This window comes from Poecilia mexicana, unplaced genomic scaffold (genome assembly GCF_051168715.1).
Source record: "Poecilia mexicana isolate PSO_F unplaced genomic scaffold, ASM5116871v1 scaffold_5, whole genome shotgun sequence".
NCBI classification, from domain to species: domain Eukaryota; kingdom Metazoa; phylum Chordata; class Actinopteri; order Cyprinodontiformes; family Poeciliidae; genus Poecilia; species Poecilia mexicana.
In genome coordinates this window covers 11,272,300-11,288,847 of record NW_028263374.1, presented here as the reverse complement: position 1 = coordinate 11,288,847, position 16,548 = coordinate 11,272,300, and the positions used below count along the sequence as shown (strand labels likewise).

At 38.3% G+C, this 16,548-nt stretch overlaps 1 protein-coding gene across 3 annotated transcripts in view; it reads right to left on the bottom strand.

Annotated features, from left to right (window-relative positions):
- The window catches only part of tfeb (transcription factor EB), a 33,002-nt gene that overhangs the window by 12,851 nt on the left and 3,603 nt on the right, over positions 1-16,548 (bottom strand). The window contains exon 1 of one of the 3 annotated variants that reach the window (XM_014973933.2): positions 9,788-11,266. The exons of the other annotated variants lie outside the window; for them this stretch is intronic. The gene's annotated coding sequence lies outside the window, so the exon portion shown is untranslated. Of the gene's footprint in view, positions 1-9,787; positions 11,267-16,548 lie in introns of those variants that run through there. 3 annotated transcript variants of the gene reach the window in all.

Here is a 16,548-nt window from a genome sequence, read left to right as displayed (position 1 = left end):
AATATCTCATGTGAATGCAATTAACCGTTATTTGTTTCTCCGTAATGAAAGCAGAAATTGGTAGATGTTATATATAAATATCATCTTTTAATATTCTAGTTAAAAAAAGGTATAAATTATGCTGCACTTTATGCCTAGAAGTGTTGTTTTCCAATTATTTTCTTTTCAGTAGAGGACAAAAACACACAAATAAAGAAAAAAAAAAACAAATGAGTATAAGTATACTGACCTAAAAAAGGAAGCACCATTTCCAAAGTAAACATCTTTACATTCACTGCTATTAGAGACATTAGCCACCAAGAGGACTTCCTCTATCATGTTGAGGAGGTCATGTGGAAGTCATGTTATCTTGTTGTCCCTGTGAGATCATGTGAGTTAAAGACCAGGGGAACACCCATCTCCCCCTGGCTGCATCTCCTCCTCTTTACTCGCATGCACACATTACCAAAACACTCAGAGGGGAGTCCCAGCGCAGATAGTTCCCTTTCTGCAATGACTTGTGTTAATCTCTGCATGACTAAGCCCGCCTGGAACCCAAAAGCATAATGAAACGAGAGCCTGCCCTCTGCTCCGTTCAGCTGCTGATGCAGCATGTGCGGTGGGAATGATAGACAGCACAGCTTCAGTCAGAATCCGATTCATCGGATCTTTCATCAAAAACGCTGTCTGTATATGGTCATAAAGAGAGAATGACCCAGAGAGAAAGACAGACAGAGAGAGAAAAGCTCATTGTGCGTGAGGTACAATAAGAAGGACAGCTCCTATTGAGGAGGACTGAAGCCGCCCGTTGTCCAAAGTGTGCATTTCAGCACCCGAGGGGGCACACACTGCCTGCTTTGTGCCAGTTAGAAGGCCTACATGAATAACACACACCCATGTAGAGATAAGACATTGATACGCACAGGCATTCCAACACAAACTTGGACCAGAACGTGGATTTCAGCAAACAATAACTTTGCACTCGTAGCTCCATACTCCAATGAAGTGATTTAATCTAATATTAATGAGAATTTATCCTGACACCTGGACTTGCACTCCTGCAAAGTGAGTGTCCACATCATTGTAACTATGCAGAAACAAGTCTGCAAGTAAAAACACGCAATAGGTGAAATGTTTGTAGTTCTTTAGGTGCGTCAAAAAAATTACTTAAAATCTTTAATTTTATGACTGAACCTGCAACTTAGAATAATAATTGTATGTTGCAAGGAAGGAGGAAAATTATTAGCATCAATAAAATAAACATTCTCAATTTCACTTTATAGATCTAAGATACTTTGTTCTGTATTTGTTCTGCTAAACAAAAAAAGGCCAACCAAACTCTCCTAAAGCTCAGATTTTAACTTAAAATATACACAAATAAGTTTCAGAACATTATTACACTGAACACAAAATCAGCCATGAGGGCTTTATTCATTACCCACCAAGAACCAAACTGCTGCCACGTGACTTAATCATCTCACAGAAAAACCCAGACACCAGATGTGGCACTCAATGCATAATGGCTCAATGGAGGGGTGTAAATTAAAGGTAGAATATAGAGAACCTTACTTTATCTCTAAAACTACATATACTTCAAATTGAGCTGGCTAGCATGGGTAGAAGTAGTGGCACAGGTAATAAACAGTATGTAGTAGCTCGGATCTAGGAGCTCATGGAGTGATGGGAACATAATGATAAAGAAAGAAAATTGCATGAAACATGTTGGTTAATCATAATCTCTATCTTTGTCATCATTTTCATCAATAGTATCACATTTAAATATTTTTCTGACATCTTGCAGCCCTTGCAGGAGACGTGTTATTTATGTCCTTCCCCTGTCGTTGATTCTAATGTTATGCCTGATCAGTGTATAGGAGTTATGAGCCCAGATCATTATTTCAGTCTTATAAATATGTACAGGATCAGTCTCTAAACGTTGTTGAACTGAATTCAGGTTTTAAATTCCTTTAGCGTCACATTCAGTGGTGATGAAACTAAGAGCTCTCAAGTCAAAGGCTCGTCTTATCTATTATTAGTGCCAAGTTTCCTGAAGTACTGCGAGGAATGAAAACCCACAGGCCTTGTCATCCTGATTCTTCCCCTGGCATGAGACCTTTTACAATCAGCTCTTCAATTTCCAGTTCAATCATTTCCCACTTAATAATTTCAATTCATCATGACACAGTGTAAACAAGATGAAGCAGAATTAGAACGAGGGGATTCCCATTCACTAGATAAGAAAAAAAAACATTGTGAAGTATAACTCTAAAGTCCTGTGGGGTCACCAGAGGTTGTTTGAAACAAAAAGCAAAACGGACATTGGAGTTCTGGTGAGCTGCTTGGCAGCTTGGACTGGTTGAGTGAAAACACTCAACCAGTTCAAATTCAATTTAAAGTTGTTTAGAGACAAAAAAAGGTTTGTGAAATGGTTCTTTTTTTATGAGGACAAAATTAGTCAGTAAGGGAGAAAAATCAACATGTCACATGACAAATCAAAGGTGAAACAAGCCGATTTAGCACAATGTAAAAACTAACGTACATGCTAAAAGTGATCATACAAAGAATAAAAATAGTCAGAAAATTTAAAATTGCTTCCATACTGATCCAGACCTGGAAAGCGATAATAGCAAATTCAAGACTTTTTCAGATGGAGGACCTCAAGAGATCCATGGTGTTAATTTATTTTATGAATAAAATTGCTGCTGGAGGCAAAGTGTACAATGTCTGCATATTCAAGCATCTCTCCCCAACACATCTGCAGCATACAACATCCAGCTCCTACTATGACTCAGCCATGAGGCATACTGTATTACACTTAACATACATAGTTCAGATGCAGCTTCCTAATATCAGACTCACTACTACCAGACTGCATGATCCCATACATGGGCTCTCCCGCTGCCTGACAACCACTGGGGACATTTGTGACGCAGTCGCAGCACACAGCAGCTATTGTGTGTCCAGTGCTGTAATGTCATGGCCTCCTTCACTTCAAACGCTGACAGCCAGTAGGAGGATGCAGAGCGGAGGAAGCCCAGGTCAGAGGCCAGCTATGGATTGTGCCGCATGTTAGTCACGGACACACTGAATAGGCAACAGATACAAAAAGCGTTGCTTTAGGTATGTTGCATGATGACAGCCTAACGTTTTTAATAAAAAAATTATATGATCATAAACTCAAAAGTTCACCCACATACACACACGCACACACACACACACACACAGAGGAAGTATGAGGCCATGGCACCTGTGCTTAGAGACATGGTGTTAATTTGTGGAAAGGGTATTTTTAGATGTGACTGTCCAGTGCCAAGGGAGGCCTCTTTGACAGCCAGCACTTAAAAGTAGGATACATACACACACACTACCCCCCTTACACAATGCATATGCACTCTGATTTAGCAAAGTGTGCAGCCTGAAATGCAGGGGGGAACCAAACATTTAAAAAGCATTCAATGGTAATTTAATATTTTAAGAAAAAGACTTTGAATTTAAGTTTAAACAGAAGTCATATAAATATTTTCAGAGAACAGTAGATCAAACCTCAGCAGCGCATCCACTGGAATATAATGAGAGTTTAAATCGCCAAAGTCTAAATCTGTGTTTGAGTTCCTGTTTTGTTATACAGTGTGATGATGCAGTCCTCATATCGGTTACCACTGACCGTGGTTTGCCCCCAGCACAATTTATGCCCCTGGCAGATTTAGGTTAAAGAAATCTTCTAATTTTACCAACATATTTCTTCAGTTGGAGGTGATATTAATGTTTTGTAGCAGCCCAGCCAGACTCCTGGCTTAAATCTGATAGAGAATATGTGGAGGGAGATAAACGTCAGGCTCATAGCTTGAAGGCCTTCCGTTCTCAAAACGTTGAAGCCCATCACAGTCGAAAAATTAGTGTGCAGTTGCAAAAAGTTTTTTGTTTTTTTTTAATTGATCCTCCTTTTATATTTATTATCTGTCTGTCTCATTTATTGTCAGAAACAAAGTTCTTGGTTAAATTAAAATTATTTTCTTTTGCATTTTAGGCTAACCTGTAACGTAAAGATTATGATCAGATGTGAAATAACACCAAGAAGAGAAAAGAAAAAAAAGCAATTCAAGATTAATTAATCCACCATTCAAGCCCATTCAAAATTTAACAGAGAATACTTCCAGTACTGCTTTTCTCAACATTTCTGATAACAGAAACAGAAATGTAAATGAGCACAACCGTAATTCAAGTGTAGTGAAACAAAGCCTTGGAGTACATTCATTGAGACTTTTTTTTTTTTTTGTGAAAAAAAAAATCCTCTCTTATCTTTAAACCAAGCTGTAATTATTATCTTTGATATAGTTTTGGTCTGTATATATCAAAAAGTTTTTTCAACATAACAATCATTGGCGAAGAAAGCATTTCTGCACTAAGCTGCACGTCTGCCTGCTCTAAAGACTAAAATAACTCTCTGCTCTCTGTTCTCCTTTTCAGGAACACCCTGTTCCCCTGAGGCGTGGTGGATCTTTTATTTATTTTTATTTTTTTTACATGCATCTGTGTGTGTGTCTTTGTTTGGGTCGGTGGGCACGATGGCATAAATGTAAGGGTAATCCCTCTCTACAGCGGTTTGGGTATAGGACATGTCAACTGAACTATCAAATTGCAATAAATGCAACTAAAACAGACGTAGAAAGCAGAGAAACGAATGGAAGTGTGACATTGTGGTCCCGATATCACCCCAACACAAGAAGAAGCCAAGCTAATTTGTGAGGCTGGCAGAGAGAGATGCGGTCAGATCAATTTCACATGCCGCCAAGTCAAATCCCGCAGGTGGACTTCTATGATGGCCTATTTAAACATTTAAAAGTACACAGACATATGAGCAGTTACCTGTTTTAGAGGAAAAGAGTTCACAAAGAGGTGTACACCGTGTTTGTGCTGCTCGCTACATGTCTAGTTGCTGCAGAATGACGGTCAGGGGAAATCACGAAGCAAGCAGAGATGGAGACAGGTGAAAGTCCGACAGGAGAAAGAGAGAAAAAAAACAGAACAACATGTAAAGATGGAAAACCATTGACTGGCGATAAAACATAAAAACAGCCAAAAATGGTAAATCAGCAGCTGTAGATAATAAACCAGCTTTGATCTAATAAAAGTAGAAACAATAAACAGCATAGACAGTAAAGTTTTAAAGAAGGGGAAACTGCAGGTGTGAGTTAAACACTTTGAATAGCTTACAAGTGAAGAATTTCCACAGCGGAAGCAAAGGAAGCAGCAGACCGTGGTAAAAGCATGAACATGTAGGCAGTTGGCATGGTTCTGTATGCGATTCTCATTGTGTGTATATCAAGACAAACAGTTTAGCACATTTAGCTTTGATTTAAGAAAAACAACATTTATTAGTAGTACTTATATTAAATTAGCACAATATATTGATTATCAAAGTTGGAAAGATGGTATTTATGACATTTTTTTTTGGTAATTTTCACTTTTACTGATGGAGTTAAAGCGGCAGTGTTATTTGAAATCAACTTTTTTGTGCTTTACTTTATGTCATAAACTTTTGCCCTCGTCAAAAACATACCCAGAGCTCTGCTTTGATTCGTTTGATGCATGTTTGAGAAATCCCTTTATCTCCTGTGGCAAAACATTCAACAGAGCAAAACACTTTGTGGGACTGAGGGTGAATATCGGAGCTTCTGCATTACAGAGCACCCCTCCTCGACCGCTTCCTTGCTGGCCAGCGGCAAATAATAAGCACCTGGTGGAACTGCGCATCGGCTGAGTTCATTATACGAGCTACTTCACAGTGCAATGCTAGTAAAAACACTTTTAATAGAGGAGCAATGTTGTGATGACTTCCTGAAGGCAGAGCACTCTGCCTTCAGGAAGAGCATCACTTTCTTAAAGAGACAGAGGCCCAATTTCAAGGTGTTAAATTAGTCAAATTTCTTTTAAGTCATATTTGATGCAGCTTTTTCAAAATAACTGAAGGAAACGTAGTTACTTGATTGTGCCATAGAATGGCATTATGTGGATGGAAAACACATAATAATACCTCTTTAAACTAAAAGAAATATAAACACCTGCTAAATTCAGAACTAAATTGAAAAGTTTATTTCACAGAGTTTAGTTATGCATAATTGTAATGGGTTCCATACCATGACTAGCTTTTATCAAAACAGTTTAATTTGTCTATCTTGTAAAAAAAAAAGAAAAATAAGAAAATGGTTTAATCTATAAATCTTCTTTCAGCCAGCTGACCAGCAGTTTACAGCAACAGCTTGGCCAGTCATTGTGATGCAGTACTCTCTGCTCCATACTGTCAGAGCAAATGGAGGTTCCTAATACACTTTGTCTGACCTCCAACTAACTTCATAACCAACTACTAACTACCTACTACTAGCTTTGAAACGTTTGAAAACCGTAGTATACCTTGATACTGCTGATAAAACATTAAGGCTTCATATTTTGTTGATATTGCTGATGCATGATTTTTTTTGTAAACATCTATGCAGCTGACCAAAGGCAGAATTTATCTAAAAGGTCAATATTTAATAAATAACCTCATCTTATTTCAAGCTATATTCAACACTTGCACTTTTCCAGAGAGATGACATTACCAGCTTTTGTTCAAACACCTCAAACATTTCCAAAACGCAAAGAGTGCTTGTCAGGAGAACTCAAAACGACAGTGCCACCATCTTGTCGGTATGGTTGAGGCCAAAGGCTGATGAACGAAAGCTCCTGAAACATTCTTAGACATCTTCTGATTGTAAACTCCTGGTGATAATGTATTAAGCGATATGGAAGCAGAAACTGTCCAGTACATCCCAACTGTATCCAATTATTGTCGTTTAGCTCAGTAGCCAGTAGCCAGAAGGTCATCTTGACATGTCACTGTATCTGATCACAGTGTATGAATCTCTTCACCTGTCAGCTTCTAAGCAATCTGTTAACAGGCATTTAAGAGAGAGGGACTCTGCTTTCCTGAAAATACAGCAGTGAATCCTTTTAAATAGAGATGCACCCAATCTGATACAGCGGGTATCAGTGTCGGACCCGATACCGATATCGTCCTTCAGCACAAGTTGGCCGAGTTTACTCTGTAAGTTCAAGCCTGCTGTAAAAAGTTGTTGCAAGTTTATTTATAGATATTGCAATATGATTAATTGCATCTGAATTAGGGCTGAAACGATTCCTCGAATGATTCGAGTACCTCGATTACTAAAATTCCTCGAGGAAAATTTACCTGCCTCGAAGCTTCGTTAATTTATGTTTTATTAGTTAGCGCACCGTGTTCCGGCCGGGACTTCATTTGCGTTGCGCGGAGCTCTCACTTCCGCCTCTGAGTTGTTGACAAAAGCTAAGTCTCAGCGGCATAAAGTCCAATCTTCAAGATTGGCCCGTGGGGATTTTATTGATTGATGATAATGCCCGACTTTTTATCGTTTTTGGGGAACCAATAAGCATCCTTAAAATGACTGGGGGAATGCCTGGAGTACGGCAGCATTTCTCCTCCGGGGCTGCTGGTTGAAAGCGAACGAACGGCGGGAAGAGCGCTGAGGTGAGCTGATAGCCTGAACAGGGCGGGCGGCTGAGTAGCTGATGCTTACCGTGTAAATGTAGCTTTACCGACGAACCGCACAATAAATTTCATATCCCGGTCTGAAGAAACGGGTGGCGGAGCGCATCGTACATGGCTGGTAGATGAGTTTCTGAGTGACCGTATTGCTTTCCCCGTGTTCGTCCCCCGGTCTAACGGTTCGTCAGTCCGCTGGTCTATTTCCTCCCCTCCACCCCATCTTACGTTCTTCATTCGCCCTCTCCTCCCACTCCAGGCGGCATTTCCCGTATTTTCAAACCCAAAGCGTGACAGGTTAGGTGGCAAGGTGAGTTTAATTAATCTATTAAACTCACTGAAGATGAATACATAAACTAAAAGCTGGATTGTAGACATTTTTTATAAGCATATTTGTGAGCCTGCCTCTTTGTTATTAAATTCAATATAATTTCAGATTTTTCTATAACTTTTCTTCTGGTTAACTTAGAAAGTGAGCTATTATTGTTACAGGTTAGTTTTCTAAACTACAATAAAGCAACTGTTAGGGATGCTCAAATATGAAAAATTGGACTGATATTGATATCTGATAGTAACACCGGTATTATGCCAGATTTACCAATATTTCATTTTATAATTTTTTTTTATCCGATTACTCGATTAATCGTAAGAATAATCGATAGATTACTCGATTACTAAAATATTCGTTTACAACAGCCCTAATCTGAATAGATGTTTTGATAACACGTTTTAAATAAAAATATAACCCATTTGATTACATCTTTCTAAGTTCCCTAATTTCTGGGACCCTGACACACAGTCCTCCCTGTTAGGTGGCGGTAACTTGGAGTTCAAACAGCTGCTGGAAAGATTCACAGCAACGAGAAGACAATCTAGTGAAAATGATGAAGACAAGATGACATAGTTTGTGGAGCCGAAGGTTTCAGGGTTTCATCCATACGATGCATGTTGGTGTGAGCACAGACCCCAGAGATAAATGATCAACAGCAGTCCACGACACACAAGACAACAGGTTTCAGAGCCAAAACAAGTAAGCCTGAGTTGAGTTGAAAAGATGTGATTATCCAAGATTAATTAAGAGGCCCCTAATCGACCGCACAGACTAGATTTTACAGACTACAGGGTAAACACTGCTGCAAGGCATCACCTTTTTAAAGATATTTACAGTATTTGTTCTGTGCACCAAGAGGAACACAAAGGCTGATTGGGTAACAGAAAGCTGCTACTTCTTTTATTCATTTGAACTTTTATCTCTATCTGCCATAAAATATGTAGGACTTAGAAATGTAAGGAATCAATTGGAAGACTAAGGTACAGAGTTAGTAATGGAAACTGTTCTTACTCTTAATGCAAGTTTAAAAATGTCATCACTTTGCTTCAATAAAATAGTGAAGATGACAATAAATGTGTCACATGATCACCATGAGATCTTGTGTAAACAGAACAAAAGATATGGCAAAAAAAAAAAATGTAGCACTATAGTTAGTGGATGGATGCAGAGTGGCTGGATGCAGGATGCTGGGAGAGATGGAGTCAGTCGCAGCCATCATTCATTAACAGGTGGGGTAATCCCTAGGAAGATCTGTAATCCATCACAGGGGCCTAAAAATCCAGCATTAACTGACTAAAGCACTGCTCAGTAAGAGATTGAATACACCATTATCTTCAATAAATACCACAATGCAGCACTTCCCTTTTTCTTTCCATTAGTTTTCACAACTCCTAGTTTTGTTAGCGGTGAAGCAACTTCCTCTGCAGGCAGCCCAGGGGGCTGGGGGAGAGCTTTATGTCATAACACGATTTCTAGAAGTGGAGATTACTTTAAATCAAGATTCTTGTTCCACTGCAGAAACAGTTCTGGAAATGATTCACTCTAACCAAACTGGTTATTCACCAACTATGCTACTGTGCACTACATCAGCAAGTATGGAGTCTGTTGTTGCTGAACATGCACAAACAGGTACTGAAACTGACGGCTACTGCTCCTATAGCAACGTGTGGAGGACATTTAAGTGTGGCTCATGCTGCTTAGGTTAATGTCACATAGAGACACCTGCATAGGTCATAAAGATGCAGAAAGTCTGGATTCTGTTTGTTTTTGAACAGTCGTAGGCATCATCACAATACTGTTGTTAGCAATTCAATAAAAACTGCTGCTTGTCATATTTCAATAATGCATCCAAGTCTAAAAGCAGCATTGTGTTGAAATCACAAAACAAAATGTGTTCAAATATTTCCAGAGATTCTTACCAGCGATTCTCCTACTATCCCAAAGACAACATAGTAAATCCAGGTGAAGTCTGATCTTCCACGCGTTGCTGTTTGAAACTGACAACTGATTGCTTCCTTGACCCAGCTTATACAGCGCGTGAAGCCACTCCCCTCCCCGATACACTGGGGGACTTACAGTGGGCTGAGTGCAGTCAGTATTAGTCACCTTCTTCTTCCTCTCTAACTGCACGGTCAGCTTCCAGCTTGTCCTCAGTCTCCCCCCCTTCTTCCCCTAAATTAGTCGGAGTCTGGGCTAACAACAAGGAGAGCGCTGTCTTCCAGTAAACTCATCTGTCACTTTTTTCTTTTCTTGCTCAGTAAAGTGTAACTCCTCCTTCGGTCCAGCCTCTCTGAATCTCCCTCTGCCTCAAAATCAGCATTTACATACAGAAACATTTACCCATGTGCATGTAGAAGCAGTCACATAAATACAAAGCCAATTCCTTATTTTGTTACTAGGTCACAGCGGTGTTTTACAGAACAATGCATCAGCATATTTACTTCTTTATTTGCACGCCCACATGTTATCCTGCCAGCAAGCACGCAAATATTCACACACAAATCTGTGAGAACAGATAGCAACTGAGAACTAATGGAGATGAACTTTCATTGCACTTGCTGTTAGATCAATGTCAGTTATTCCAAAATGTGCTTTTTTACATTAGTAAAGATAGGATCATTTCATCAGACACATATTTTTAATTAAACAAAAAAAAAACACAATCAGAATGCCATTTAATAAACATATTAGCAAAAACTATCAAAGCATATTTTAACAAATATGCATTACTTTTAATGTGTGTCATGGATTAAACAGTTGACAACAGTTTAAATTTTATATGAGACATTTTAAAGGGATGTGTTGGGTTTGCAGCTCTGAACAAATCTTAGTAATACGATATAATCAAATTGGACTGGGGTATTACCTCCTTGTAGTTGTTTCTCATTTCTAGTAACAAATCAGTGGCATTTTACAGTAATCTAAGCTCTCTTTCAATTTCCTTTACATCATCTGCTTCTCACATGTCAACATCTGTCTCCCAAAAACCATGTCAAAAATGGAGAAGTAGTGTGTGTAAAATCAACAACAGCCTCTCAAGTTAATGAGTAGAGCGATAAACCCGGTACTTTACTCCGGCTACACCTTAAGTGATATATGAAGGACTGATCCTGAAATAAGTGGCCTATTAAAGTAATTTATGTGCCAAATATTGCATTCAAAACAACACAAAATGAGAACTTTAACAACTTATTTTATTATATATTGTAACATAAACTTATATGTGTTAATCATTTGCAACAGTATTATTTTTATGATTGTCACTTGTTAATTTAGTTTCCTTTTTTATTATATTTTTATTTATTTATAAAGATATTTGATTTATATTTATTTATTGTTGTTTATTGTGTATTTTTATTTTCTGACATTTTATTTTTTCTATTTATATATATATATATATATATATATATATATATATATATATATATATATATATATATATATATATATATATATATATATATATATATATATATATATAATATTTTATCCACTGTCACATTTCATTTTTTTCTCTCTTTCTATATTCAGAGAATATCTCATATTTATTTATTTTAAAATCATTTATTTACTTTTCCTCCTCTAATATTTTTTTCTCTCCTCCAGATTTCTACTTTGTTTATTTTGCAGATTTAGTTTTCCTATTTTTGTCATGTCCTCTTTTCTTTTTCCTTCTGACTGTGAGATTGGCAGCCTGGTGGGCGGGGATTCGCAGTCGGCTTCTCTCCTATTGGTCAATCTCAAAGAACTAGAGATGAGTAGATGAAAATCATACAAGACAAATTCGAAGTTACAGAGGATGTTAAGAGAATCCAGAGTTTGTTTTTTTATTACAGGTAAAATGTTCTTAATTATTAAAACCTTGACATTGGAATTTACAGTAAGAGTTATAAAGACAGGTCAGACTTTCAGTCAGGCCTCACATTGTGAATTTCATTGTAATTTGGAATAACCCTGCAGTAAACATTTTTCCAATATCCCTCAAATAAGGTTAACTCCACAGCTACTTTTCACAGCTAAGATTTGTTGAACTTTTTGATACTATCTGCTTTTTAGAAAAGCCTGCAGAACTGCTTAGTCATTGAGTTTATGTGGCAATATGATGAATGGCAAAAAAGGAAATATACAATCTATCCTTTACAGAACAAAAAGGTAAAAACAAATACGCCAGATTATTTTTCTACAAACAGCTAATTGTAAGTACTAATTAAAATTAAAAAGTCAGTAAGAAAATAGTATAGGTGGTTCATGTTAAGTATATTTTATGTGTGCAAGAAATAAATGTAGTTACCACATCCACCTGCACTTGTTGCAGGCTGCCAGTCCGTGTGTGTATAGTGTAGCAATTAGCATGTGAATGTAGCACAGAGGTGAAGCTGCTTTGATGGGAGTTTTCCATAACGACACCTATCCCATAATTCCAGGTCCCTCCATTTACCCTCTGCTCGCTCTGTGTTGTTGGATGAAGAAACACAAACCACTGCTGCTGTTCCTATCACAACGGAGGAGAACAGAGGCCAGCGTGGTTCAGCAGCACAGGACTGACAAGAACCCCTTGTTTGCACACAAAGAATTCAGCAGTGGGCTCGCTCCAGCTCTCTTAGGGCATACAGTGCATGTACTGGCTTATTTTAGACTGGGAGGGGTTGGACCCCAAATGCTGCCAACGCATTGGTTGGAGAAGGCTGCATTGCTGACCAGTCATAAGGGGGAAATGAGAGTTCAAGACCATCTTAAGGACTTCGACAACAGACTGTCAGAAACGCTAGATAGATTGAAATGCGCCTTAGAAAAAAATTATTTTCCATGAGTACACCCCGGTTATCTCTTTGGGTTACCATGGTAACCTGGAACCAACAAACAAACACCATGTTAAAAGGGTCATTACTGTGTTTCTTCTAAGAGTGTCGAGCTTTGTTTATGTCGTAGAGCTGTGCTAATCTGAGGAAAACACTTTTTGCTCTCTTCTTTATTTAACCTTTATTTTACCAGGATAAAAACCCATTTAGATTAAAAACCTCCTTTTCAAGGGAGTCCTGGCCAAGAGGCAGCAACAAATACAACACAAAAAATAGACAGTTGAAAAATGTCAAGCTATAGAATCAGCCTTAAGGGCATTTAGATGAATCCGCTGTAGTTGCCATCATATTTGTATTATAGTAAAAATGAACTGCAATATTTTTGTGTTGTTTTCAGGAGAAATCCATTTCATATATTTATGTCACAAAGTTAGCGAATGAGCTAAAAAAACACTTGTGAGAGTGTCGGGGACGACAGACCGCCTGCAAAAATAAACTATTCTCTTTTTAGGAATTGGGAAAAACACTGAGTAGGCAACGCCTCAAATTTTGACAGCGTTTTTAAAAAGGTCTTGTGCAGTAAGAAACCAACCAGCCACACCACTTTTCTTTATGCATGAGTTAGAGTCATCATATACGGGACAACTGAATGGAAGGCATGTGAGAGATGAGTTGAAAGATAAGGCACACACAGAGAAACAAACTTACAACAAAATCTGAACAAAACTGGTTTTCAAATCCTGTCACAAATCCTCTCATTCTCCAAATTCCTTACACTTTTCTGTCCTATTTGTAAATTAGGCAGCATGTAGTCTCTCCATCCTTGAGTTTGAAAAAAAAGAGAACCCAAAGGGATTAGAAAGAGGCTGAGAGAGGAAGAGGTAAGGAGGACGAGAAGATAATGAATGAAAGTGTCTGCAGAGTTTAAGGAGGAGAGGGATTGACAGTGTGCTTATAAAAATGTTTACGCAATCAAATTTTTGGGAAGAAGCTTTTCATTTCCTTCAACTATTAATAAAAGGTTTAAAGTTACAGTAAGGACAAAGGATGAATTAGGATTTATGGTTTAATAAGCTCAATTGGTTTGAATCTGCTCTGAATCTGCTGTAGTTCTCATGCCGAGGCACTATGTGGTGCTGTGATTTTTGTCATGCACATGAACTTTTGACCCTTAGCTTCCACCTCAGTGCTTTTGTCACATTCATATATTCCTGATCAGACATTGTGTTAGCACAATACATCACAATGCTATTCACCATTGTTTTTCTTATCTGCCAGTACATGCATGCTTTCACTTCAAGACATGGTTTCGAAAAGTGAAAAAATCTCACTCCAATCACTGCAGACAAGTGGCTGGTTCAGCGGGAAAGGGGGTTGAAAAAAAAGTTAGTATCCCGGCCAAAACGGGAGACTTGACAGATGTGCTCGGAGTATTCTGGATAACTGTCTGTTAAATTGCATGACGTGGGTAAAACCATTTTGGCTCCTTCAACAATGATAACTGATACATTTGAGTTAGTTGGAGGCTCACTTGTGGATGTTCTTTAAGGTCACACCTGAAATACAATGCTTTCTTGTTTAATACAATGGGAAAGTCAAAGGAAATCAGCTAAGATTTCGGGAAGAAAATTGTGCAGCTGCACAAGTCTGGTTCATCCTTGGAAGAACTCTTTACTTCAAAGGAAACAGAGAGCAAGATTGCAGTTTGAAAATGCACACAGGGACAAAGATCTTCATTTCTGGAGACATGCCCTGTAGTCTGATGAAACTAAAGTGAAACTGTTTTGTTGCAGCTGGAAGAAGAAAAGGGATGTTTTCAACATCCTGTGAAGTATGGGGGTGGCAATATCGTGCTATGGGACTGTTTTGATGCAAGAGGAACTGGTACACTTCATAAAATAGATGGGATCATGAGGAAAGAGCATTATGTGGCAATATTGAAGCAATATCTAAAGACATCAGCCAGGAAGTACAATCTTGAGCTCAGTTTGGTCTTCCAAATGGAATATAACCCTAAACATACAGCCAAAGTGCTTATAAATTAGATTAAGCACAACAAGTCAATGTTTTGATGTGGCAATCACAAAGTCCTGATCTCAGTCCTACAGAGAAATTGTGGGAAGATCTGAAAATGCTCGTGCGAGTGAGGCGGTATCCACTCGCACCAGTTCTGTCATGAGGAATGGGACAGAACTCCAGCAAACTGTGGAAGGAAACCCAAAATGTTTGACCCAAGTCATACAGATTAAACTTCAGACGCTGAGAAAAAATTTGTTGTGTCTTTTTCTTCAGTGTATTAAAAAAATGAAACTTCCAACTGTGTATAGCATCCTGGAAATGGCATGTTCTCTTTCCCTTCCCATGAGCATCAGTGTGGTGTCATATTCAAAAAACAGAGAAACAGGAAGCCACTGATTGTAATAAAGTTAATTGATTCTGTGTTCAATTAAAAAAAAAAAAAACATGGGGTTTGAAAAAATACTTGAATTGCATTTATTTTATAGGAAAAAACAAATCTTAACACAACTGAAGGTTCAATATTTTGATTTTCAGAGACATATTATGCCTGATTAATTGTTTATTTTCATTTTTTCCCCAAACCCTGGAAAGAAAACTGTGCTTAAGCTTGCTTCTTAATCAGCATTACTTCACAGTTTTTTATTATTATTGTTATTTAGATAAACTTGTTAGGTTAAATTCATAATAATTCTGCTTTGGATTGCTCTAGGATAAATACAGACCCCAAACATGACAGTTTGTGATCAGTAATAACTTAATTTACAAAATTAAAACCAAAAGTGGAAATTACAATGTTTTGTTTATCAACCCAACCAAGCCCAGTTCAAAAACCATTCAGTCTGGTTCAAAACCCAGAAGTAACAATCTAGAGGCCAAAAATATGTGTGAGACTTCCTTGTTTTTGATTTGATTTGAACAAGATAAAGAAAATCTAAATAAGTGTAAGGAGATAAAACATAACAGTGAAACTTGTTATAGAGTTCTGCGAGCTATGAAACTTCACAGTCACATCCAAACGATCCCCGCAGCTCATACTAATAAGCAAATTGTCCAAATATCCACAGCTGGGCAGCAGCAGTGCAAGCTTCACATGTGCAGCTGACACAACCTTCTTGCACAGAAAAGAAACAGAGCTAGACTGTCACTACTGTCTGTTTCTCAAAAGAGGATATGAAACTGTGGAATGGAGATAAGATGAGGAAGTGGAGTCATACATTCAGCACATGCTCTAAAATGGCCCACCCACACTCACCTCTGATCGATCATGGGTCATGTTGTCATACAGCACATGCCACGCTGTCATCCCCCTGGTTTTTAAGAAAAAGTCCGAGTTTTGCTGACAGGGTTGATGTCGTTTGTTTTGCCTAATTTTGTGTCCCCAAGGGAACTCCAGATCACCACTGAGGCAGTTCGCGATGCACCTTTTCTTAGTCTAATCACAAAGCAGCAAGAAAACTGTCCACGTCACGGAAGATGTGTCCATATGGCAAACAGATGAAGCTGTGTTTACACACACCTGATGCGCTTTCACACTAGAGTACATCCACTGAACCAAGCAAACCTGCTTGTCTGTCTTAGCATTTGTGTGTGTGTGAGGGTGTGCATGCCCCTCTGCGGATATGGTGTGGGTCTCTGTTTACCTGAAGAAAATTAATCACTGACACTTTCAAGCAGGCAAACTCAGTGAAGATGAGCTTTCATAAAAACAGCATTAAGACAGAAAATGTGCCTTCCGGGATGGAAGCACGCTAACAACAAAATCCTGCTAAAAGAAAGAATGATCTTCATTGATATGGTCACCTCTCTTCCAATACAACCATCCTCCTCTGCATTATCTTTATGTCTGCTGGCCAGCTGGGCCG